At 37.1% G+C, this 26,215-nt stretch overlaps 2 long non-coding RNA genes across 3 annotated transcripts in view; one reads left to right on the plus strand and one right to left on the minus strand.

The window, feature by feature from the left end:
* Positions 1-1,816: 1,816 nt before the first annotated feature.
* LOC141546066 (uncharacterized) overlaps positions 1,817-26,215 on the plus strand; it is a 42,072-nt gene continuing 17,673 nt past the window's right edge. Inside the window, exon 1 of the long non-coding RNA XR_012483224.1 lies at positions 1,817-1,917. This is a non-coding gene — a long non-coding RNA (uncharacterized LOC141546066). The remainder of the gene's footprint in view (positions 1,918-26,215) is intronic.
* LOC141546065 (uncharacterized) overlaps positions 19,625-26,215 on the minus strand; it is a 39,354-nt gene continuing 32,763 nt past the window's right edge. For both annotated transcript variants that reach the window (XR_012483222.1, XR_012483223.1), the window contains 2 exons: positions 23,691-23,803; positions 19,625-20,593 (listed from right to left, as the gene is read on the minus strand). This is a non-coding gene — a long non-coding RNA (uncharacterized LOC141546065). The remainder of the gene's footprint in view (positions 20,594-23,690; positions 23,804-26,215) is intronic.

Consider the following 26,215-nt stretch of genomic DNA (forward strand, 5'->3'; position numbering starts at 1 on the left):
AGTGACTTGCCCAAGCTAATACAGAGACTTAATGACATAGAAAGGACCAATGCTCGTGTATAGCCCAAGTGAATATAATAAAGATGACAATACTCCCCAAACTAATCTATTTATTTAATGCTATACCAACCAGACTCCCAAGAAACTATTTAGTGACCTAGAAAAAATAACAACAAAATTCATATGGAAGAATAAAAGGTCGAGAATTGCAAGGGAACTAATGAAAAAAAAGTCAGATGAAGGAGGTCTAGGTGTACCTGATCTAAAGCTATATTATATAGCAGCAGTCACCAAAACCATTTGGTACTGGCTAAGAAATAGACCGGTCGATCACTGGAACAGATTAGATACAAAGGACAAAAAAGGGTACATCTATAGCAATCTAGTTTGATAAACCCAAAGATACCAACATTAGGGATAAAAATGCATTTTTTGAAAAAAACTGTTGGGAAAACTGGAAATTAGTATGGCAGAAATTAGATATGGATCCACACTTAACACCATATACCAAGATAAGATCAAAATGGGTCCATGATTTAGGCCTAAAGAATGAGATCATAAATAGATTAGAGGAACAGAGGATAATCTACCTCTCAGACCTGTGGAGGAGGAAGGAATTTATGACTAGAGGAGAACTAGAGATCATTATTGATCACAAAATAGAAGATTTTGATTACATCAAACTAAAAAGTTTCTGTACAAACAATACTAATGCAAACAAGATTAGAAGGGAAGTAACAAATTGGGAAAATATTTTTATAGTTAAAGGTTCTGACAAAGGTCTCATTTCCAAAATATATAGAGAACTGACCCTAATTTATAAGAAATCAAACCATTCTCCAATTGATAAATGGTCAAAGGATATGAACAGACAATTCTCAGGTGATGAAATTGAAACTATATCCACTCATATGAAAGAGTGTTCCAAATCACTACTGATCAGAGAAATGCAAATTAAGACAACTCTCTAATAACATATCAGTATCCCAGTTTTCCCACATCCCCTCTAACATCATTATCTTTTCCTGTCATCTTAACCAAGTTGAGATATGTGAAGTGGTGCCTCAGAGCTGCCTTATTTTGTATTTCTCTAATCACTAGTGATTTAGAGCATTTTTTCATATGATTTACATGGCTTTGATTTCTTCATCTGAAAATTGTCTGTTTATATCCTTTTTTATTGCTTATGTTATAAATTTGAATGAATTCTCTACATATTTTAGAAATTAGGCATTTATTTTCCAAAACACTAGCTGTAAAAATCCTCCCCACACCAGATTTCTGCTTCCTTTCTAATCTTGGCTGCATTGGTTTTGTTTGTATGAAAACTTTTAAATTTGATATAATTAAAATTATCTATTTTGCATTTCATAATGTTTTCTAGTTCTTTGGCTACAAATGCCACCCTTCTCTACAGATTTGGGAGGTAAATTCCTTGTTTTCCTAATTTGCTTATAGTTATTAACCTTTATATCTAAATCGTGAACTCATTTTGACTTTACCTTGATTCAGAGTGTTAGATGTTGGTCAGTGTCTAGTTTCTGCCATACTATTTTCCAGTTTTCCCAGCAATTTTTGTCAAATACTGAATTCTTATTCTAGAAGCTGGAATCTTTGGGTTTATCCAACACTAGATTACTACAGTCATTGACTATTATATCTTGTAAACCAGCTATTCCACTGAGTGGATCCAGTAGTAGTAGATCCACTATTCTATTTCTTAGCCAGTACCACTGCTTCATAATATAGTTTTAGGTCTGGTGCAGCTAGGCTATCTTCCTTTGCATTTTTTTCCCCATTAATTTACAAGGGTTGCTTTTTTCCCCCCTGAGGCAATTGGGGTTAAATGACTTGCCCAGGGTCACAGAGCTAGGATGTAATCAGATTTGAACTCAGGTCCCCCTGACTTCAGGGCTGGTGCTCTATACACCGTCCCACTCAGCTACCCCACAAGGGTTACTTTTTATCAATGATGTTCACAACTCCACGTTATGCAATAGTGAATTACTGCTAAATCAGTATAGGGCAATCTTAAGAAGTGACATTATTCCTCAGATCAGATTGAATGAAATGAGCAAATATTGAGGCATTATTTAAATTTGAAGAGGGAAAACCTAAAGAAATGAAAGTATTGACAAATCTACAAAGTCTAAAAGTAATAATGAAATTGCTGGCAAAAACAAAATCATTGCTTCAGGGGAATAGGTATAGTAGGAATGGAATTTCAGTTTTTTTTTGTTTTTTGATTTGATAACATGAATTAATAGACTAGCTATACCAAAACAAGTCAACAAGTCAACAAATATTTCTTAGTTGCCAGGCTCTGTGCTAATTACTGGGGACACAAAGCAAGGCAAAAATAGTCCCTGCCCTCAAGGAGCTCATAATCTAAGTGGAAGAGACAAATTCAAACAAATATATACAAACAAGATATATACAGGATAAGTTGGAGATAATGTCAGAAAGAAAGCACAGAGTAATTAAGGGGAAAAACTCATTATCTATTGTAATCATCATGAATGATTGCATTCTTCCATGTTATTTAACAGACTATAAAAACATTTCAGGATTTGAACTCAACAGTATATTCTATAAAAGTTGGCTTGGAAAAGACAATAGAAGGAAGGTTGGAATTGTTTTGGAATATTCCGAAGACTGGGCGCCAAATACCATCCTAGCCTAGGATGACAGATTTAGAACTGAAAGGGACCTGAGGAATCAAGTCCAAATCCCCTCACTTTATAGATAAACAAACTGAGGCACAGAGAAGGTCAAATAACCTATACAGAGTTAGATAAACTAGTAAATGCTTGAGGAGGGAGTTCAGCTCAAGAATTCTTGACTTAAATTCTATCCACTACACCACCTAACTACCAAAGTAGCTTGAGAAAATTATTGAAAACAATAATGATCAAAAGAAGATTTTAAAGACATTATAAGATAATATCAATATCTGGCACAGCAGAAAACTCAAACACCATGCCTGCTTGATTAAAGACAATAAAAAAGAACATGTAGAACATATTCTACATTATAGACATAATAGAGAGAAGAACATCAGACATTCTCAATTCTCCTAACAACTGAAAGTGAAAGTTAAAAGGGGAAGATGTTATAGTTAAAGGAAACCAAAAAACAAAGTAAATCAACCTTAACTGAAAGCTATATTCTTGAGGCTTGAGAAATAAAGAAATTAGAGAAGACAGAGAATCCCCAAAGAAGGAAACTTTGGCTATCAAGGAAATTTTTGGCTATCTGTAAGGTTGAAAATAATCTAATATCACTTTAATGCACTGTAACCATTCCAGGAAACAATCTGGAATTATGCCAATTAAAGAATTAAAATATCCCTACCCTTTGACTCAGTTTCTGTTGCTAGAAACATACACCCAACAAGGTTGGTGACACAAAGTCCCCAAATGCACTAAAATATTTATAGTTGTACTTTTTTATGGTAGCAAATTATTGGAAACAAAGTAGCTGCCTGTAAAGGGCTAGAACTGAGCAAATGCATTTGGATAATGGAGCACGTGAGACTAATTGCCACTTGGACGGTTCCCTATTAACTTGTTTGAAGGTTGACCCTCCCCAGCTGTTCTGTGCTGACTTGATTGGTGGGACAAAGAAGGGAAGTGACGTGTGTGGGAGGAGGAGGAGGAAGAGGAATTGAGATGCTCACGCTCCGTCTCTCCTGGAGTTTGAGGGAGGAAGGTGTGTGTGAGATTGTTAGACCTAACCCCTGACCTTGACCATAAAAGATCAAGAATAAAGACGTTTAGTGATCCTGACTCCGGCTGATTTCTGGGAAGACAGAGTTCCAGCATCTGCCCATTGCTTTGGGGAATGGTTTAAAAATTGTAGTACATGGATTGTAATGGAAGATTCATGTCCTCTAAGGAATACGATGAATACAGAGAAGGAAGGAAGGTTTTACATGAACGGATGCAAGTGAAGAAGGCAGAGTTAGGGAAACAGGATGGCTATAGCATGAGACAGTCGTGTGTAGGAAAAGAACAAGACATTGACAAAAAACAATAAAACCGTTAAAACTGTGGAATATTAATGACTGAGCTTAGCCCCAAAGAAGACTTATGAATTGATGTTTGCCCCTGCGCCTTTGTAGAAGTGGGAGATCCTGGGTATGGGATATAACTGCAGATAACATCACACTTTTATTTTTGGATATTTTATTTATGTAATGTTCCCTTTAGCGTTACTTCCCCAACTCCTTCTTGACTTGTTGGCCCATATCCCCAGAGAGCAATTATCCTCCTTACCCTCAGGATTCTATGGGTGTCTCTACTTTTGTCGCTCATGAGCCCCATCCAACATCCTTCCTAGTGATTAATTAGCCAGTCACAGTTAATTAGCTTTTGGAACAGGGTATTTACTCAAGTGTTATAATAAGAACAGTTAGTACAAAGAATAGTTCCCCCAAAATCCTGGGACACATTTTCCCACAGTTAGACACATTATTTCCTTAGGGAAATAATAATGGCTCACATTTATGTAGTACTACTATGTGTCAGGCTTTGACCTACTTTATAATTACCATCTCGCTTGATTCTTGTAACAGCCCTGGGAAGTAGGTGCTGTTTTATCCCAATTTTGCAGACTAGGAAATTGAGGCAGACAGATTTGTTCCCAGTCACACAGCTAAGGAGTGTTTAAAGCTGCATTTGGACTCAGGTCTGGCAAACTCCAGACCCAGCTCTCCAACTAACTGTTTAAGGTAGCTGTATTGCTAAATGGGTTCAAGCTCAGAGACCCCAAGTGGGAAAGCAAGAACTTCTTAGAATTCCTTCATGCATGCAAGACTCCAGAAGTCTCTGCTGGACTCAGAGGTTGTTGCCCTTGTAGAGTCCTGAAATTGCCTGTCCTTTGTGTGTCTAATTTCTCCCTGCTGCACCTCTGAGCTGCAGATGTAGACCATCAGCTCCTGCTGTTTTGGGGACCCTGCTATTGATGTCAATGGGAAGTCTAAATCCCTAAATTCCTAAGTTTATTTTTTAGTCAAAGTGCATGGGAAAGAGAAAGGGAGTTCAATCCTCTTTCCCTTCAAAGGCAAATTCCTATGGCTAAAAGTAGTGAGGATCTCCTGCTAGAAATATGCTGCTATATCATACACAGACTGAGGGGTGCCTGATTCTTTTTTTTCCCCTTTCTTTCCTTAATTGCATTTTATTTTTCCAAATACATGAAAAGATAATTTTCGACATTCACCTTTGCAAAACCTTGTGTTCCAAAATTTTTTCCCTCCTTTCTCTTAACCCTTCTCCTATACAGCTAGCAATCCTATATAGGTTAAACGTGTTATTCTTACATTTCCATATTCATCATGCTGCTCAAGACAGTTCAAAAGGGGAAACAATATCAACAAAAAAAGGTGAAAATACTATGTTTTGATCCACCTCCATAGTTCTCTCTGATGCAGATGATGTTTTCATTTCTAAGTCTATTGGAATTGCCTTGAATCATCTCCTTGTCGAAAAGAGCCAAGGCTATATATAATTTTGTTATTTCTGTGTACAATGTTCTCTTGGTTCTGCTCAACTCACTCAGCATCAATTGATGTAAGTCTTTCCAGATTTTTCTGAAATCAGCCTGCTTGTCTTTTTTTTTTTTTTTTATAATTATACATTTTTTTGGCAGTATATATGCATGAGTAAGTTTTTTTTTATAACATTATCCCTTGTATTCATTTTTCCAGATTTTCCCCTCCCTCCCTCTACTCCCTCCCCTAGATGACAGGCAATCCCATACATTTTACATGTGTTACAGTATAACCTAGATACAATATATGTGTGTAAATCCAATTTTCTTGTTGTACGTTAAGTATTAGATTCCGAAAGTATAAGTAACCTGGGTAGATAGACAGTAGTGCTAACAATTTACATTCACTTCCCAGTGTTCCTTCTCTGGGTGTAGTTGTTTCTGTCTATCATTGATCAGCTGGAAGTGAGTTGGATCTTCTTTATGTTGAAGATTTCCACTTCCATCAGAATACATCCTCATACAGTATTGTTGTTGAAGTGTACAGAGATCTCCTGGTCCTGCTTGTTTCACTCAGCATCAGTTGATGTAAGTCTCTCCAAGCCTCTCTGTATTCCTCCTGCTGGTCATTTCTTACAGAACAATAATATTCCATAACATTCATATACCATAATTTACCCAACCATTCTCCAATTGATGGACATCCATTCATCTTCCAGTTTCTAGCCACTACGAAAAGAGCTGCCACAAACATTTTGGCACATACAGGTCCCTTTCCCGTCTTTAGTATTTCCTTGAGATATAAGCCCATTAGCACTGCTGGATCAAAAGGTATGCACAGTTTGATAACTTTTTGGGCATAGTTCCAGATTGCTCTCCAGAATGGTTGGATTCTTTCACAACTCCACCAACAATGTATTAGTGTCCCAGTTTTCCCACATCCCCTCCAACATTCATAATTATTTGTTCCTGTCATCTTAGCCAATCTGACAGGTGTGTAGTGGTATCTCAGAGTTTTCTTAATTTTCATTTCTCTGATCAGTAGTGATTTGGAACACTCTTTCATATGAGTGGAAATAGTTTCAATTTCATCCTCTGAATATTGTCTGTTCATATCCTTTGACCATTTATCAATTGGAGAATGGTTTGATTTCTTATAAATTAGAGTCAATTCTCTATATATTTTGGAAATGAGACCTTTATCTGAACCTTTAACTATAAAAATATTTTCCCAATTTGTTACTTCCCTTCTAATCTTGTTTGCATTAGTATTGTTTGTACAGAAACTTTTTAGTTTGATGTAATCAAAATCTTCTATTTTGTGATCAATAATGATCTCTAGTTCTCCTCTGGTCATAAATTCCTTCCTCCTCCACAGGTCTGAGAGGTAGACTATTCTCTGTTCCTCTAATCTATTTATGATCTCATTTTTTATGCCTAAATCATGGACCCATTTTGATCTTATCTTGGTATATGGTGTTAAGTGTGGGTCCATATCTAATTTCTGCCATACTAATTTCCAGTTTTCCAACAGTTTTTTTCAAATAATGCATTTTTATCCCTAATGTTGGTATCTTTGGGTTTATCAATCACTAGGTTGCTATAGATGTACTCTTTTTTGTGCTTTGTATCTGATCAACCAGTCTATTTCTTAACCAATAGTGACTGCTGCTATATAATATAGTTTTAGATCAGGTATACCTAGACCACCTTCATCTGACTTTTTTTTCATTAATTCCCTTGAAATTCTCAATCTTTTATTCTTCCATATGAACTTTGTTGTTATTTTTTCTAGGTCACTAAAATAGTTTCTTGGGAGTCTGATTGGTATAGCACTAAATAAATAGATTAGTTTGGGGAGTATTGTCACCTTTATTATATTCACTTGGCCTATCCCGAGCACTGGATGTCTTTCCAATTATTTAAATCTGACTTTATTTTTGTGGCATTTTGTAATTTTGCTCATATAATTCCTGACTTTTCTTTGGTAGATGGATTCCCAAATATTTTATACTCTCAACATTTGTTTGGAATGGAATTTCTCTTTGTATCTCTTGCTGTTGCATTTTGTTGGTGATGTATAAAAATGCTGAGGATTTATGTGGATTTATTTTGTATCCTGCCACTTTGCTAAAGTTGTAAATTATTTCTAATAACTTTTGATTAGAATCTCTGGGGTTCTCTAAGTATACCATCATATCATCTGCAAAGAGTGACAGTTTGATTTCCTCATTACCTACTCTTATTCCTTTAATCTCTTTCTTGACTTTTATTGCTGAGGCTAGCATTTCTAATACAATATTGAATAGTAATGGTGATAGTGGGCAACCTTGTTTCACTCCTGATTTTACTGGGAAAGGTTCCAGTTTATCTCCATTGCATATTATGCTTGCTGACAGTTGTAAATATATGCTCCTGATTATTCTAAGCTGCTCGTCTTTTCTTAAAGAACAGTAATATTCCATTACTCTCATATGTGGTGTCTGATTCTTTCAACCAATCCTAATTAATTTCCCAAGTGGCGGTCATCTGATTTTATTTAATGGTCAAAGCAATTAATAATTTCCAAATTGAAGAAAAACTTGTTCACATATAGTTCATAACTTTTATTGATTTCTTCCAATTCCCAGGATTGAGGTTTCCGTATCTACCTTTAGTTTTGCAGAATTCTTTTTTTCTTATTTCTCTCTATATATGCTTTATTATTAAGAATTGCTCTCTGCAAAGGGATAAGCAGAAGAATATAGTGGGAAGTATGGGTGATAGAAAATAAAAAAATTAACTTAAAATTACTTAAGATAAAGCATATATTGAATTAAAAGAAAAAACACATGGAACAAAAATGATGTGAAAACAAAAGAAGACTTTTACTTTGCTTTTTTCTTTTTTTTAAAGAAGAGCTACTTAAAAAGGGAAGCAATTAAAATTCTTGTTTCTCTAAAAAAGTAGAAATTGACAGGTCTATGTAAGAAGCATAATTATTGGCTCAAATGCTTCACAGTGGTGCATAAATTACTAGAAAAATACTTTGTTAGCTTCCTTTCTGATATAAGCCCAGTCTTAAAGGCTGACAACAGGATTTGTCAAATGTAACTAAATGGTATTTATCTGTTGATAAAACCTATGGAACAGCTAAGATCTCAATGTGGAATCATATATATATATATATATATATATATATATATATATATTCTCTCTATATATATATCATGGGCAACATCCATGTATACTGAGTCTACATTAAAATAATGGCTAAGCTATGCAGATTTTCTTATATAAATGGAGGTATTTTTGATAGCAATTTAGGATTATGCCATTATCAAAAGACATTATAGAAAGACTATCTTTAAAGAGAATGAATGGATCCATGCAGATCATGAAATGAAGGGTTGGAAGCTAGGCAACATATCACCACATGCTGCAAAACTTATGTATCTACTAGAAAAATAGAAAAACACAAGGTGGCCAGAATTTTGCATGAACAACTTTCTAGCATCTATCAAGTAGATGACAAATAAATCTTAAATAGGTAAAAATTTCTATTGAATAAATATAAATCTCCAAATATCCTTGAGAATGTAACAAATTCTATATTGGAATTAGAGCATCATTAGAGACAATTATTGCTTACACCTAGTTGCACATAAAATTGACCCATTAAAAACCTTAAGAACAACATTTTAAATAGATACTGTAGGGAAAAAGGGAATAAGCATTTATATAGTTATGTGCCAGGGGTTGTGCTAAGTACTTTACAATAGTAACTCATGTATTTTAATCTCATGACAATCCTTGAAGTATGTGCTATTATATTCTCACTATTTTGTCGTTAAGAAAATTGAAGCAAAGAGAGCTTAAATGACTTACCCAGACTCGCATCATTAGTGTCTGACAATGAATTTAAACTTGGGTCTTCCCAAGGCCGGGACCAATGCTCTATACCACCAGCTAGCTGCCTTTGTACTAGATACTCAGGATCTGTAAAGTACATGAAATATAAAGATCTAGTAGAAATTAAACTCATGTAGGAAAAGGAAGAAGTACATGACATCTCTGTTGTCTTGCCTGCTAGCAGAGTAAGTCCAAAGAAGTTTTCATTAAATCTATATAAGATAAACAAACATAAAAAAATAGTCATTTATTAAATTACACAATAGTTTACAAAACACCAATGATAACAGGATAGATACTTGCCTTTAATAATTTCTATCTGAATCATATTTAAAAATTAGGAAAAGATGAAATGTTGACAGCAACAACAACAATATCTTTATATTCTACTTTAAATTTCTCTTGGACAGAACAAATGTCTGGCTATAGTAATTCACAATAATTTAAGGTTTACAAAATTCTTGCCTTACCACAAGAGTACAAAGCAGTGCAGCTATTATTATTCCCATTTTGCAGAAGAGAAAGCTGAGGCTAAAAGAGAAAAATCCACTTACCTGAGATCACCTAGATTGTAAACGTCAATCAAGACTTTAACCCAAAATGAGATCTCAAGACTTCAGGATCTCTCCATCTTATAATCTTATAATGATTAACTAATGGGTTTATTAAAAAGGAATATCTTCCACTTAGCAGCAAGAAGAGAAGCTTATACCAATTTGGTACTGATTACTAGTATTTTTCAATATAATATTAATAAGATGCGTAAGTTGATTCCCCTAAGCTGAGCTCCACTTGAAAAAAAAAAGTTTTTGGGGGGTTTCTTCCTCAAAATGAGGAAATGTCATTATGGCTTGTGAAATGTTCTGCCATATTTCTACATTCAAAAAGGAAAAGAGTGGCTACATAATGTTCACTCCAGACAAACTGGATCAGGCTCTCTGTCTTTTGAACATACTTCGTTGCCCCCAGACTTTTGCTCAGACTTTGCCTGAAAGGCTGGAATGCCATCCTTTCCCATACCCTGCCTGGTTTCTATCTATTCTTTAAATGCTATCTCCTGAAGGAAGTCTTTCTAGATGATTTCAGGTAGCCTCCCCCACCTCAGACCCTTCAAATACCCATTTTGTAGGATCATGGAATTGTAATTCTAGAGCTAAGGGGCTTCAGAGGCATCTAGTTCAAATCTCTCATTTTATTTATTTTTATTTCTCTAACAATAGCTTTTTATTTTCAAAATACATACAAAGATGGTTTTCAACATTTATCCTTGCAAAACCTTGTGCTCCAAATTTTTTCTCCCTCTCCTAAACTCCTCATTTTAAAGAGGCAGAAAACAACGTCAAAGCAAGAGTATGAATCCTTCTGATTCCAGGCCCATCACCTTAGCTACTAAGAAACAGCTGCCCATTTTTAAATTTTTAAATTTAATTTTTAATTAATTTTTAAATTAAGAAGTATTAATTTTATTTCCCTTTCATCTCTCCTCATTTAAAAGAAAAAGAAAAAGAAAAAAAAAAAAAAGACAAGTCTTATAATAAATAGGAATAGTAAAGCAAAATACATTTCCAAGTTGCTCATGGCTAGAAATGGACAGGATCTGCATCTTGAACCCATCATATCTCTGTCAGAGAGTGGCTAGTGCATTTCATCATCAATCTTTTGGAATCATACTAAATCACTGCATGGATCAAACTTCTTAGTCATTCAGGGTTTTTTGTTTTTACAGTGTTGTTACTATTTTGTGCTCTGTTCTGATTCTGTTTACTTCTTTCTGCACCAGTACAAACAAGTCTACCTAGGTTTCTTTGAACTCATTCCTTTTGTCATTTCTGAAAGCATTGTAGCATTCCATTCTCTTCACATGCCATGACTTTTTTCAGCTTTTTTCCATTTGATGGGCTTTTTATTACCATTACCATATGCAGTATTATAATCATTGTGTACAATATTTTAATACATTTGTCACGTATAACTTTTAATTAGTTATTAGGCCATAAGTCATATCTTCCTATTAGCCCTGGGATGGCTGGTACCTGGTAGTCTTATTTAATCTTTGTATCACTCCCAATGCCTATTAAGAGTTCTATATACAACAGATGCTTAGTCAACAGCTGTTTGATTGAATTAAAACCAAGCCCTGGGATGTTATTAGACAAGCCTTGGCAATAAAATAAAGTGATCATTTTTTGCTTGTTTTCTAAACAAACACGCCAGGATTTAAGCACCCTACAGAGTATTCACCTTCAAAGGCATCTATTCCCTTGGGGATGGGGTAGGTGAAGGCTAAACACTTATTCCTTTATATTATAGTCACACCATTTTTTTTCATATTCAACTCCAAATGGGATTCCCCATTTTTGATCATCCATTGCATTCAGAGCACTCAACTCAACTTTGGCTCTTTTCATAAACCCAATGCATTTTCAAAAGAAAAAGATTTTCTTCTTGGTAGCAGATTGAAAAGAATGTGCTGGAGGCCTTGAAAACATGAAGAAGTAGGATCAGTCTTATTTAAGAACAGCTCTGTCATATTCTTTCTCTGAACACTTAAAAAAAAAAAAAAAAAAAGCTATCTCAATAGATCCTTCTTTTATTCATAAGGACACGTCTCCCAATCCAGGATAGATGATGACCTCTATGATGGATTGTTTTGTCCGCTTCAAAAAAAAGTTTTTTCATTGCTTTGTGACCTGCATTCAGTTGTTAATTATTAGAAAATTATTCCTCATATCAGAGAAAAATCTACCTCTTTATGAAATGAGCAGAACTAGGGGATCATTATACACTTCAACAATGATACTATATGAGGATGTATTCTGATGGAAGTGGATATTTTCAACATAGAGAAGAGCTAATTCAATTCCAATTGATCAATGATGGACAGAATCAGCTACACCCAGAAAAGAAACACTGGGAAATGAGTGTAAACTGTTATTTTTACCTTCTGAATCCAATTCTTCCTTTGCAACAACAACAACAACAACAACAACAAAATTCGGTTCTGCAAATTGTACCTAGGATATACTATAACATATTTAATATGTATGGGACTGCCTGCCATCTAGGGGAAGGGTGGAGGGAAGGAGGGGAAAAATTCGGAACAGAAGGGAGTACAAGGGAAAATGTTGTAAAAAAAATTACCTATGCATATGTATTGTCAAAAAATGTTATAATTATAAAATTAATTTTAAAAAATCTACCTCACTACAGCTACTAACCCACCCTTTTTTTTCCTTCTCCTTCCTTCTGGGGTCAAGCAGAATCAAGCTAATCTATCTTCTCTATTACAGTTCTTTAATTAATTTGACAAAGCTATCATGCTTTCCCCACATCTTATGTTCTCTAGGAGAAACATCCTGAGTTTCTCCAACTAATTTTTGTATTGTATGATCTCAATCATCCTTCCCCATTATGGGTGCCTTCTTTTAGACATTCCCTTTATCCTATTAGTATTCTTCCTAAAATATGATGTCCAGAATAGAACATAATGTCCCACCATGGTTTGAGAAGGTACAGAACCAGAAGCATAAGCCTTTCTAATCCTTGATGGTTGGCCCCCAAACATCACATGAACTTTCTTGGCTAACATCATAAAGTTGATTCACGTTGAGTTTTCTGAGTCTCTACTAAAAACCAAAGATCTTTTTTCAAGCATATGACTGTCTTGTCGTATCTTTCCTGTCTTATACTTATGAGGTTGACTTCTTGAACCTAAATGTAAGACTTTATATTTATCCTTTCTGAATTTTATCTTTTTAGATTTGGCCCAACATTCTAAATTTATCAATTTAGATGCTGGAGTCTGGTGTTAGCCATCCCTTCTAGCTTTGTCATTTTCAAATTCGGGAAGCATGACATTGATGACTTTCCCCAAGCTGTTGATAAATATGTTAGACAGCAAAGGGTCAAGCACTAATTCCTAATTCACTTTACTAGAAAATTTGGTCCAGTTGACATAGATAGACTCATTATTGATAGATCATTCATCTGGCCAATTCAACCAGTTCAGAATCCTACTGATTGCATTATTTTCTCTGCCACATCTCTTCATCTCATTTACAAGAAGAGCATTTTATCAAATATCTGAATAAAATCTAAAGCAAGCACTTCTAGGAAATTTCTTTGATATCTCCTTGGAGGACAAGTTACTCTCTCTTTCTTGGGGAGTTTTGGTTTTTTCCTTAATAAAGAAAATCTCATATTGTAAGTTTCTCCATAAGACTGTAAGCTCCTTGAGGGTAGGGGCTGTCTTGCCTCTTCTTTTTATCTCTAGTGCTTAGTATAATACCTGACACATAATAGATTTTAATAAATGTTAATTGATTGATTTCTGTTTTGTTAGCTTTAAAATGTTCAATGGTTGGGGATAGCTAGGTGGCACAATGGATAGAGTACCAGTCCTGAAGTCAGGAGGACCTGAGTTCAAATATGGTTTCAGGCTCTTAACACTTGGCTGTGTGACCCTGGGCAAGTCACTTAACCCCAATTGCTTCGGGAGAAAAAAAAAAATTCAATGGTCCTTCCCTTTGTTCTCTGTATCACAGATTTCAATCTTCTGTCATAGCTCAGGATTCCTTCTCAGATCCTTTTCTTTGTTTTTATATTAAAGACTTCTTCTCTCACCCTTACCCCCATTAAAAAAAAAAAAAAAGAGTATTTCATTCTTCCTAATAACCTGGTATTTCTTGAGTCCCTTTATCCTGACCTCTAGGAAGGAGTCTAGTCTATGCTTTGAACACAGAGAACAGTTCCTTAGCTGGTACGGAAATAGAAAATGCCAAAGCCTTCTTGCTTTCCATAATTAATGGGAATGAGATCTAGTTCTTTGTTCTTGAGAGCAGGTGCCCTGGAAAACTGAAGCCCTCCTGGTTTGGTAGGCCGTGGCAGAGCTTACTCTTTGTTGGCATAGCCATGGTTTCTTTAGGCCATTGTGAAACAGTGGACAATGAGATAGGAAGGTCAGAATCATAGAATTCAGAGTAGGAAGACACATTTAATAACCCGATTTTCCATATTAAAAAAAAAAAGATGCACAAATTATTTTTAATTTTTTAAAAATAAATTTTATTGATATTTGTCTGCCTAAATTTTCCTCTCTATCCTTCTTTTTCCTTCTATATAACAAAGAACATTTTTTTAAAGAAAAAAAAGGGAAAAATCAGCAAAACTGATTAATATGTAACAATAAATGCAAATTTCCACGTCATACCAATGTGAAGGAAGGGAAAAGTTTTCTTCTAATATCCATATTGTTAAAGTAGCTTGCTTAGTGTCACACAGGGAATAAGTGATAAAATAAGGACTGGACATCATGCCCTCTAACTTAAAATCTATTTCTCTTCTCTCTCAATTGGACCTCACTTTGTGCAATAGTTGAGACCCAGACTTGCTACTCCATCCCCCTTGGGGAGTCTAAATTAGCTATTTCTCTATTTCTCTACTTAGAACATATTCTGTCATGGGGCTATAAGCATTTCACAAATATGATTTCATTAGTTCCCTTTCTGGTTATAGAGAAGTGGCAAATTGTTACCCACTTGAGAGCACATAGACAGGAGGGCCTTGGGGAACCAGGGCATTGGGTAAACCAGAACAGAGCAGGGGGGAGGCCTTTGTCTTTGCAAGGGGCCCCAGTAATTACATCATGTAAGAAAATGGAAATAGAATTAATTCCCTCTATCAGAGTCTAGGCTTTTGGTAGTAAAAATCATTGGTAAATGATATAATTGGCAAATAATATATATGACATAATTGGAAAATCATTAGCACATATTATCTTCTCTAAAATCCTATGTGAACTAATCCAGTATATAGACTTGAAAAATTATTTAGTGAAACTAAAGAGGATAAAGTTCCTGAAGAAATGACTTACTTGTTAGCAGCTATGACAAACTGTCAAGGACTCAAAGCCACTAGAAAGATCCATGTCAGACCGAAGAAAATTAGGCAAGATAGCATTTGTGGGAGATATGGTGTAAATGATATCAACAAGATATAGTGAAAAGAACCCTGAAATTGGAGTCAAAAGTCCTGGATTCAAATCCCTACCCAAGACCTTAGCTAGAGAGCATGTGACCTGGGTAAGCTCCTTGACCTTTTTGCCCAAGTTTTCTCTTTTGCAAAATGTCTTTTAAAAAAAAAAAATCTATTTTACTTATAAATCAAATTGATCCTGTGAGTGGCAGAAAAGTAGAAGGGATGGACAGACAGCAAGAACAAGGGGACTACTCAGTTCTCACAAAGAAATTGCCTGCCTCCATTTCTTCATCCCCCACTCCCTTCTCAGTCCCTTGCAATCTGTCTTTGGTCCAAGCCTATAGTCTGCTGAAACTGCTCTCTCCAAGGTTACCTAAGATCTCTTAGCTGCTAAGCCTGATGAGCTTTTCTCAAGTCTGATGAGTTTTTCCTAATCCTCATCCTCCTTGACCTCTTTGCAGCTTCTGACATTGTTAACCCCTCCTTCTTCCTGGATACTCTTCTCCCCTGGGCTTCCCAGATATTGCCTCTGTCTGCTAACTATCTTGTCAATGGCACCTTTTTGCTGTTTCACCGTCCATCTCCTCCTGCCCCCTTAGCATGCACCAGACCATCACTATTCTCCTTTCATCTTGTTGTTCTTCTCTTTCTCAACTGACTCCCCCTTGGTGATTCAATCTTCGGAGAAAAGGGAGGAAATGTGTGTCAAATAATATAGATATACAGATCAATCCCAAATCTATATATTCACCTTTTTTTATTTTCATGATCATGGTTCTATATGGCCAACTGTTTGCTGGACATAACCTCTCGATGTTCCATAACTCAATATGGCTACAATAGAATCTTTCATCTTCTGCTCTACAGCCTTCCATTTCCCAAGGTTCTCTCTATCCAGGGCACCACTATAATCCCAATCACTTCATGACATCATTGATCAGTGTTATCTTTGACTTTTCCCTTGCCTTCATCTTTGCTCTTATATAGAGATTTTGGAGTCTTTACACCAATTTTTCATTTGCACTGACAAACCAGGTCCTCAAGTGCAAAGCCAGCAATATCCTTCTGAGGGACTATAAAATGCAATTGTAGGAAATCCTGCTCCCAATCTCTACCCCACTTCCCCCAATCAATCTCCAATTATATCTCTCTTACATCATTGATTGACCCAGTGATTATTAACACTCCAATGTCATTTGACTAATTAGTATTAATTATTTTTTATAAAAGAATATTTATTCAGAAAAATGTAGTGGGAAGAGACGTTACAACCTCTCCCCAGTGCTGGGAAACACAATCTTCTCTACGATAATCCCTGGGCAAAGGGGCTACAAAGCATTTGCCCTATGAAGTTCACTTCCAGATGCATCATAATTTCCAGAAAGGTTCCCCCTTTAATACAGAAGCATCTGAGTTGTAGTTGGACTCCCTTACAGGTTGCCCTTCTTCAGGACTGGCTGCTAGTGAATTCTAGTATGGACTCTAATTCCTGTTTTTTCAAAATCTCACAAGGCCATATCTTATCTGCTCCATTTTGAATCCTCATTTTTCTAAGAATAGAAGAGAACAAATGTCTGATTCATTGAGGCTTTGGTATACATGCTTAGTCCTGGATGGCAAGCCAGTTGAAAATCCTTTCTCACTAGACAAGAAGGAGACAGCAAACCATCGCAGAATGCCTATCTATGCTCCGAAGTGTGAAGGCAGGCCCTTCTCCCCAGGTTATCAGGCCCTTCCAGAAGCAGCCCTCCCCCTCCCCAGGCTCCCCCACATGCTGAACCTTCATGGGCCGGCTCCACATTACGGAAGCACTTAACAAACTGTGCCGTCTCTGACATCTGCTCTTTTATTTGTTCACAAAGCCTCAGCCTTAATTCAGGCCCTCTTCCCTTCTCGAGTGGATGATTCTGAACCTCCTAATTCTTCCTCCCATTTCCAGGCTCTACTCTTCTGGGATCCATCCTCCACATAGCTGCCAGCCCTGAAGTCAGGAGGACCTGAGTTCAAATCTGTCCTCAGACACTTAACACTTCCTAGCTTTGTGACCCTGGGCAAGTCACTTAACCTGAATTGCCTCAGAAAAAAAAATAATAATAATAATCATCCACACTCCATCTCTCAGTTCTAGGCATTCTTCCTAGATGTCCCCTATACCTGGAATGTCCTCCCTGCTCTGCTCTCACTATTAACCTCCCTTTAAGTCCCACCTTCCACAGGAAGCCTTTCCTACCCTCTTAATCCCAATGCCTTTCACTCTGTTATTATTTCTTATTTATACAGTATACGGCTTGCTCTGTATTTATTTGAGAGTTGTCTCCTCCTTTAGATCATGAAATCCTTAAGATCAGCGATTATCTTTTACCTCTTTTCCTATCCCCAGAGCTTAATGCAATGTCTGGCACATAATAGGCACATTATCAATGCTTATTGGTGATTGATTAATCAGGTACAGACCTGATCCTTCAGTCAAGAGCTTCCCACGACTCTCCATTGCTTGTAGGATAAAATGCAGACTCTTCAGGTTGGTTTTTAAGGGTAAGACGTATTTCTTAGGATTCCCCTCTCACCAGCTGCCCCTCTGTGCATTCCCAGAGGCATCCCCCCCACTTGAAATGCCAGATTACCTCATTTCTGGGTTCTCAGAATCATTATCTTCTGCCAAAGCTCAGCTCAGATGGGACTCTTCCTCTACTCAACTAATTCTATTTAACAGGTTTTGTTAAGTAACTGTGAGCAAAGTCACAAGTGAGGAAGGGCTTAGTGGTGGAGGGAGCACCCCACATGGATGAGATCACAGAGGGGGAGATCTTGGGTAAATTACTTAGCCTGCAATGGCCTCGGTGTCTATGACTGCAAAATGAGGGGGTTTTACAACACAGAAATCCTGTCAGTTCCTGCTTGAGTCACAGAAAAAAGTCTCTGGGGATTAAACCCCAGGTGTCCAGATTCTATTTGCCAGCAGTTGGTAAAAAGGAGACCAGGGAGGTGCCATTGTTCAGCATGTGCATATGTCTCTGTTAAGACACATAAGGTATTATTAGGGGAAAATGAAAGAAGGCTTCCAGTTCATTAAATCACAGAATCTCAGAATTGGAAAGGATTTGAGGGTGGGGGAGAGGGCCATTTGGTACCACCTGTATCTTAATGGGAATCCTCTGTACAGCACCTCTGACTGTTCTCTATTTGAAGACTTTCAGATATGGTGAGCTCATTACCTCTCGACGCAGTCTATTCCTCTTGGAGGCAGAGGGGAAATTCACTTCTTTATAGCTTCTATAGAGATGGTTTTTTTCTCTTCTATGTCCAAAAAGAACAAATCCAGGCTCTTTTCTCCATGACTGCCCATCAAGTATCAGAAGGCAACCATTAACTCTGGATGAAAATGCTTTCTGCCTCCAGAGAGAGAAAACTGATGAACTCTGAATGCAGACCAAAGCATCATTTTTTCACTTTCTTCTTTTCTTTTCTTTTCTTTTTTTTTTTGCAACATGGTTAATATGGAAATATGTTTTGCATGACTTCCCATGTAAAATGGACATCATATTTCTTGCCTTTTCTGTGGGTGAGGAAGGGAGTGGAGGGAAGGAGAGAATTTGGAACAGAAAATAAAAATTTAACTTATTGCATCCTCTCTGTCTTATCCTTTTCATACAGCCATAGCTCTTTTAATTGATCCTCATAATAGCATTATTTCCAGGAAGTAGGTGGCATAGTGGATAGGACAAATTACTATTAGGTGTCAAATCAGGCCTCAGACACTTAATAACTGTGTGGTCCTGGGTTAATTACTTAATCTCTGTTTCCCTCAATTTTCTCACCAATAAAATGGGGATATTAATTACTTCCCAAGGTTGTTGTGAGGATTAAATGAAATACAGTATTTGTATTTATTTTATTATGGTACCAAGCACATAGTAGGTGCTATATAAATTTAACTATTATTATTATTATTATTATTATTATTATTCCCAGTCTCCTTCCCATTATGGTCATTCCTCATTTGTCAATGTCCCTCCTAAAATATTTTCCCAGGACCACATTCCACATGTGGTCTGGTCAGGGCAGAGATTAAAAGGACTGTCTCTTCTCTTATTAAGGACATCATGTCTTGGTACATAAAACCAAGTTAGCTTTTATTCTGATGGGCCACACACATAATGAGTGTGTAATCCATGAAAACCCCTTCTCCCCCAGGAGTTGATGTCTAATTAAGTCTTTCCATACTTGTTGTTCATCAGATTCTATTCAAATACTCACCCAGAGGAGTAGGTTTCCTAGATTCTGTCTCAGACGTTCTAGGAAGCTCTCACTCAGCTTGCCAACAATACAAAAAAACAAACAAACAACAAAACAACTCATCAATACTCAGTGGCTACAAAAAAATCATCATGGTTTCATCAAAAGCAGGACTCACCATGCTAGCTCCTTGTTTGACAGCAATTACACAATAGTAGGTGAGGGAATGCTGTGGTTAGAGTTCTCCTAACTATTCTGATGGAGAAAAAAGATAAATGTGTAGTAAATGATAATATAATCAGGTAGATCCAGAACTGGTTGTTTGGTTGGTCTCAAGAGTCCTCATTAATGTCAAGTACCAGGATGTCTGGAGGGGAGTCCCCAAGGATCTCTGCTTGTCCCTGAACCATTTACCATTGCTATCAGTGATCTGAATAAAGACATTTGAGGAGGCTTGCTCATAGGTGACATCGGGTTGAGAGGGACAGTTAATATAATGATTGTAGAGTCAGAATCCAAGAGGATCTGAACAGGTTGAACAAGGTGAAATGTGATAAATGTAATTTATTGCCAATAAATATAGTCTTTCACTTGAGTATTAAAAAATCCATTTCATAAGTAAAATATTGGGATTAGGGGATTCAGTATGAACCAGCAGTTTGGTGTGGCAAGCCAAAAAGGCTACATTAAGAGGAAAAGGTAGGTTACGATATTCTCACTGTGCCCTGTTCTCATCAGAATTTATTATGGTCAATTTGGGGCACCACAACCTCAAAAAGGACATTGATAAATTAGAGAATGACCAGGGCCATGTTTCAAGAGAGAATGAAGGAGAATGGAAAAATTTAGTCTAGAGAAGACAAAACTCAGGTACTAGGTAACTGTTTGTAATAGCTTTTTATTTTTCAAAATACATGCAAAGATAGTTTTCAACACTTATCCTTGCAAAACCTTGGGTTCCATATTTTTCTTCTTTCTTCCTCACCTCTCTCCTCCCCTAGAAAGCAAGTAATCCAGTATAGGTTAAACAAATGCAATTCTTCTAAACATTTCCACATTTATCATGCTGCACAAGAAAAAGCAGATTAAAATAGGAAAAAAAATGAAGAAAAAAACAAGCAAGCAAACAACAAAAAGGTGAAAATTCTATGCTTTGATCCACACTCAGTCCCCACAGTTCTTTCTCTGGGTGCAGATGGCTGTCTCCATCACAAGATCATTGGAACTGGCCTGAATCCTTTCTTAGTTGAAGAGGGCCACGTCCATCAGAATTGATCATCACATAATTTTGTTGCTGTGTATAATGATCTCCTGGTTCTGCTCATTTCACTGAGCATCAGTTCATGTCAGTCTCTCCAGGCCTCTCTGAAATCATCCTGCTTCTTACAGAACAATAATATTCTATAATATTCACATAGGTAGCTGTCTCCAAGCTTTTAAAGGGATGTTGCCTAGAGCTTCCATTTGTTCTCTTTGGCCCAGGGGGCCAGATCCTGAGCAAGCTGCAGAAACCAAACTTCCAATTAGAGCTGCCCGGGGGAGCCGTTTCCTGTGTTTGGGGTGGGCTGGACCAGCACTTGTCAGGGATGTGACAATGAGGGCTCCCTTTGGGGGTCGGTTGCATTACAGGGCTGCTTCCAACTTTCACACTTGGGCAACTCTGCAACCTTTCCACAGAGTGTGGGGGTGGGGACAGACCTTAGCAACCTGGCATTTTACAGACATGGATTCCTAGGTCACCCAGCTAGTGCAGAAGCTTGTGGGGAATGCTAGGTCTCTTACTAGATGATAATGTCTCCCAATTATGGGACTGAGCACATATATCATAATATGATCAGAGAGACCAAGAATTCCCAAAGCAATAATTCTATTGCTATTATTGTTGTTCCATTATTTTTTAATTATGTCTGACTTTTCATGACCCCATTTGGGGTTTTCTAGGCAAAGACACTGCAGTGGTCTGCTATTTCCATCTCCAGCTCATTTTACAGATGAGAAACTGAGGCAAACAGGATTAAGTAATTTGCTCTGGGTCACAGAGTAAGCGTTTGAGACTGGATTTGAACTCAAGTCCCCTTGACTCTAGTCCTGACACTCTATCCACTGCACCACCTAGCTGCCCTGATAGTTCTGTTATTATGGTACATTTAACTCACAAAAAGGGAATTTCAAAGCCTGAAACTCAGCAGGTGAATGTTGTAATCAGGGCCATGAGAGAAGTGGGGCTTTGGGCAAAAGCCACAATGAGAGGGAATAGCTCCAAAGGGGTCCCAGTTTTCAGAGCTTCAGATACGATCTTTAGGCTGTGGCAAGGAGGAAGGGGTCAGCCCTAATCCTTAGGACAGACTGTCCTTGGAGTGGACACAACTAGCTCTGACAAATTCTCCTGATTGGCCCGTGGGATGCACCCCAGGGCAGATCACCAAGATAGCAGAAGGTCAGGGAGCAGCCCTTACTCTGGCCTATTTAGTTTCTCATCTCTGAGGTGAAGGAACAATGCTTGGGACTGGTATGGGAGGAAAGGGTCTCATTGAATCAAATTAGCAGTAGCCTGAAGTTTAGAAATGTCCAGAAAAGGGCAGAAAGAAGAATTGTTAGATGGGGAAAAAGAGAAATACTTAGTATGCAAAGCAGAGGCATCCTACACAAGTGAAACTATACGTGTCTCAGGGTTCTCCTTTTTTGAACTTCATTACCATGTTGCCTTCCTAGTATCCATAGTCATATAAGAATGTCTAAAATGGGGAGCAGCTAGGGGGCGCAGTGGATAGAGCACCAGCCTTGAATTCAGGAGGACCAGAGTTCAAATCTGGTCTCAGACACTTAACACTTCCTAGCTATGTGACCCTGGGTAAGTCACTTACCCCCAGCCTCAGGGGGAAAAAAAAAAGAAAGAAAGAATATCTAAAATTTATTTTCTTAATATAAAATCCTATTTTCTTCTCACTCGTTCTAATTCTAAAAGAAATTTGAAAATATTCCCATAGGGCCAAATCCTCTGTACAGCTGGGACCAATGAACCTCATCTATAGAGTTTAGAAACTGATAGATAAAAGCAGAACTGCATCATAGAGTGGTAGCTTTTTCTGGAAGCCCTCAAAGTAATATCTAAATAACATTCATTAATCTTGACATTTCTGAGAGGAAGGCCGGTGATGTACATTTTTGATTAATAGTAGCTTTGGCTACTACTACAAAGGACACTTTCTGAAAACACAGTCCTGGAAGGGTGGCTGCCTTGTCCAAGGTTAATGTAATGTCAAATGATGAAAAACAGCTTGTCTTCTTCAAATTCTTATTGATTGTCCTTTAGAAGGATCAATTTCTCCACTCATATCTTAATTCTCTCTTTCTAACTTAATTCTCCACTTAATGATCAATAGATATTATGGACCCTTGGCCTAACTGCTTCCCCCTGCCCCCCACCCACCTCTCTAATTTCTTTGCCGTGTGCAGGTGACCTTGGGTTCTGGAAGGCTGGGATGGCCTGAATTCTTCCCCATTCTCTCACGTGTTTCCATTTTCCCTAGAATACCCACAGTAGATAGACTACATACTTCTGTGCTGACCACATCCTGCCTTTTATGGCACTTATCTCCCCACCCAACGGAATACTTGGGAGGCAGAGGTCCAATCTTAATCCCATTCCACTCCATTAACATTAATTAAAAGCCTTCTGTGTACAGATCACAGGCTTGAATGAAATAAAAGCTTTTTCTTATCAGAGAAGTTCTTCTCCTGGAGCTCAGAGAGGAAAAGACATTCAGATAATTATAATTTATAAAATTATATTTTTTTATTAGAGATATAAAAAAAGTTCGATGTGAAGTAGGAAGAGCAAAAAGGTTGTTATATGTGTAAGTTTCTTCTGAATCTCTAAGTCTCAGTGACATATTCCTCTCTATCCATCAGAATCAGGCCCAAGATCACAATTTTCCTTGACACTTTTTCCACCTTTTAAAGGCTGAAATCATCTTTTAGGTAAACTAGCAATTTACAGCTGCTCTGATTTTGGCAGAGAGACTCCAACAAATGTCTAGAGAGCTGAAGCTTTCAGTCACCACTATAATTGCCTGCAATCTTTTCCTAAATACCTTAACTATTTCTTCCTTCTGGCAGGGTGGTCTGTGGTATACTCCAATAATATCACTTCTATTTTTCTCTCCAGTGATCTTCATTCAAGTGTTTCTTCCACAATGTTTCTCTCCTGAGGAAAGGAAGGAGCTTTAGGTCAGAGTCTCTGTCTCATTTTTAGATTTGTTTTCTTAAGATCCAACTGAGACATGAGGTACTAATTGCCTTTTGAGTGATTCATTATCTCTTCTAGATCTTTGATTTCCCCAAGATTCTATCTTCTTAATCCACAGTGCTACCACCTGCCTTTTATTTACTCTGTTCCTTTTTGTGTGGGAAGGGAAGAAAATAGGCATTTATTAAGCACCTATCAAGCGACCACCCTTGCTAAGGATTATACAAATATCCCATTTCACCCTCACAACAACCCTGTTAGGTAAGTACTATAATTATTAATCTATTCTTATTTTCTATTCCTTTTTTACAATCGAGGAAATTGAGACAGTTAAGTAATATTAGCAAGTATCTGAGGCCAGAATTTGAACTCTAATCTTAACTCCAGGCTCAGAACTCTGGTGTGCCCTTTCAGAGGCACATTCCAGTCACAAATCCCATCTCACCAAGTCTCAGTGATGAAAATGCAGTTCGCCCAGATACTCGGTGCATTTTTATATAGACTTGAAGCCATAGGTTATATTGCTAGTTCTTCTTGGATATTGGTTGATGTAAAATATTAATAATTATTGATTATTATTATATATTACTTGTCGATCATTTATTGATTATTTGATAACATTGTGCTTATGTTGCATTTGTGGTATTTGGTTCAACCATTCTGGAAGTCAAATTGGAATTATGCTTAAAATAATTCTAAAATGTCCATGCCCTTTGACCTAGACATTCTTCTATTGGGCAGTTACTCAAGGAGGTCAAAAGATAGCAAGATTCCAGGTCTTCACAGTTTTTTGAGGTAGCAAAGAGCTAGAAGCAAAGCAGATGCTTATCAGTTGGGGAACAACTAAACAAACTGTGATGCATGAATGTAATGCACTCACTATTTCTGTGCTGTAAGAAATAATGAATATGAAGAATATGGAAGAGCTGGGAAAAGGCATGTCTATGAATTCATGCAGAGTGAAGTCAGCAGAACCAGGAAAACCAAAGACTCAAGGATTGCAGTAATATAAATGGAAAGAACAACAAATGAGATGACATGCCTTGTAATTATGGCTGAGATTGAGCCCAGAGAAAGGATGCACCTCCCTTTTTCCTTTGTAGAGGTTGGGGACTATGGGTATGGAAGATGGTACAGGCTTTTAGATTTAGCTAATTTGTTCTTGGTTTTATTGAACTGCTTTTCTCGTCTTTCTTTTTATTTTTAATCAGAAAAAGATGGCTCTCTGAGGAGGAGGAAGGGAAACAGTTGAAAATAAAGATGATGCAAAAAGAAATGCTAAAAAAAAAAAACCAAAAACTTACTGATGGTCATTATCTGTGGCAGGCCCAGGTGATGTGGTGCCCCTTCCCATCCTATCTGCACTATCTTCTCTGTTACTCCCCAGATACCCTTCAAGAGAGTCACCAACCACAACCACTCATTTCTTCTTCCTCTGAACTCTGATATTTCTAGAATCATAATTCATTCTTTGGAGCCCAAGAAATTGCTTTATTCTCATTTTATTTTATTTTTCAATTTATTTCAAATTCAATTTATTATTAATTCAATAAATTTAAATTTATTCTCAATCATTTTTGCAGGAATTATTCACATAGAATCCAAAAGGTTTCAATTTTTAAAGCATGTTGATAACTAGTTTCTTTTATTACTTTATGTATTTAGGTTAGGAATCTTTGTATAGAAAGAATCTTGCCTATTATTTCAACACAAATGTTCTCTGTCCCTTTTTCTCCACTTCTTTCCCTGGGATTCCCTCATATAAAGAAAGTTGTACTAATTTCCCTTCTGCTTCTGTTGTTTACCTTTTAAAATTCTTTCTAGGAACATTTCATTCTCCCAGATAAGCTTGAGAGCTGAGAGGCAAGTCTATAATCCTTTCATCTCTTGTGGTAGCAAGACCATAGCTTGTAAGGGAGGATTTTGTTTCTTTTGTTTCTCTTCCCCTCCCACATGAGCCTTCGTTAATAGGAGGATACTTCCACCTCCTCTTGTGATGTTACTGGCCTACCACACATTGCCACACATGCCTGGAGCAGGTAATGAAGCTGTCACTCTCAATCACCCCATTACCATTCCTGTCCTTTGCCCTCAGTCTGTTTGTTATCCCTCTGACTCTAGAGACTTTCTTCCTTCTCCATAGAGAGATGCAGAATGCAGAAGCTTGCTACCCAGATCACCATCCTATACAGACTATCTCAGATTCTGGCTTGTGCGTTGGCCAAGTCAATCCTATTTGTCTCAGTTTCCTCATCTGTAAAATGAGCTAGAGAAGGAAATGTCAAAGCCCTCCAGTATCTCTGCCAAGAAAAATAATGTCATAGAGAGTTGGACCAACTGAAATGATGCAAAAACAATATGGAAGGGCAT

This window comes from Sminthopsis crassicaudata, chromosome 6, assembly GCF_048593235.1.
Source record: "Sminthopsis crassicaudata isolate SCR6 chromosome 6, ASM4859323v1, whole genome shotgun sequence".
NCBI classification, from domain to species: Eukaryota; Metazoa; Chordata; class Mammalia; order Dasyuromorphia; family Dasyuridae; genus Sminthopsis; species Sminthopsis crassicaudata.